This window comes from Octopus bimaculoides, chromosome 22 (assembly GCF_001194135.2).
Source record: "Octopus bimaculoides isolate UCB-OBI-ISO-001 chromosome 22, ASM119413v2, whole genome shotgun sequence".
Taxonomy (NCBI): domain Eukaryota; kingdom Metazoa; phylum Mollusca; class Cephalopoda; order Octopoda; family Octopodidae; genus Octopus; species Octopus bimaculoides.
In genome coordinates, this window is record NC_069002.1 from 31,857,442 (window position 1) to 31,858,465 (window position 1,024).

General features: G+C 35.1%; 1 protein-coding gene across 5 annotated transcripts in view; it reads right to left on the minus strand.

Annotated features, from left to right (window-relative positions):
- Positions 1 to 1,024, minus strand: part of LOC106869635 (E3 ubiquitin-protein ligase XIAP) — a 174,854-nt gene that overhangs the window by 115,153 nt on the left and 58,677 nt on the right. The window lies entirely within an intron of this gene.

Sequence of the window (1,024 nt, forward strand, 5' to 3'; positions counted from 1 at the left end):
TGTGTATGTATGTATGTATGTATGTGGGTATGTGTGTTATTGTCCTCCTACCACCGCTTAACTGGTGTTGCTTTGTTTATGTCCCAATGAGCTTGCAGTTCAGCAAAAGAGACCGACAGAATAAGTACCAGGCTTTAAAAATAAGTACAGGGGGCAAATTTGCTTGACTAAACTTTTAAAGGCAGTGCTCCAGCATGACTGCGGCCTAATGACTGAAACGAATAGGGAACAGTCAGTTGAAAAAAATGGTAGGGGAAAAAAAAAAGATAGCAAAACAGATTGAAAAAAAAATTAGCTTAGGTTTAAAACTGTTACTATCTTAATTGTAGCAGAAATAATTTGTGAAAACAAGAGACATGGAAAATATTTGTGTCTCTACAATGGAAGATTCCCAAGGAAGTTCTCTTGCACATTTCCCCTGCCAACTATAGCCAATATTTTCCTTTTCTGTCCCTATTTATGTCTTATATCAGTCTTTCTCCCTTGTTCTACTCCTTCTCGCTTTCTTTCCATCTCTCCCAAACACCATTTTGTCTATAGTCTACCTTTTTCAGTCTGTTCGTCTCTCTCTCTAATAACAAAACTATGACATTTTAACATTAGATTAGGCTCTATGTGGTTGCTCAACTTCTTAGAAACAGCAGTCAAATATTTGGCCAAAGACACACCTAAACATCTTAGAAAGGGAAAGGCGACACAATAATGTGGTTCTGAATACATTACACCTGAAACATAGACAAGATGATCATACATATGTGTATACACACACACACAGGTGAGCACATAAGGGTAAAACAAGGTGGAAAAATAGTACTCGAATACCAATGGTAGAGTAATATACTTTCTTTTTTATCAAAGTTGAAAAATTATCACAGAACTGTTACTCAGAGTTTCATGTTGCCATTCATCTGACAGTATTTATCACAACTACCCGACTAAGAGGAACATGAAACTTTGAGTAACAGTTCTGTGATAATTTTGCAGCTATATATATATATATATATATATATATATATATATATAT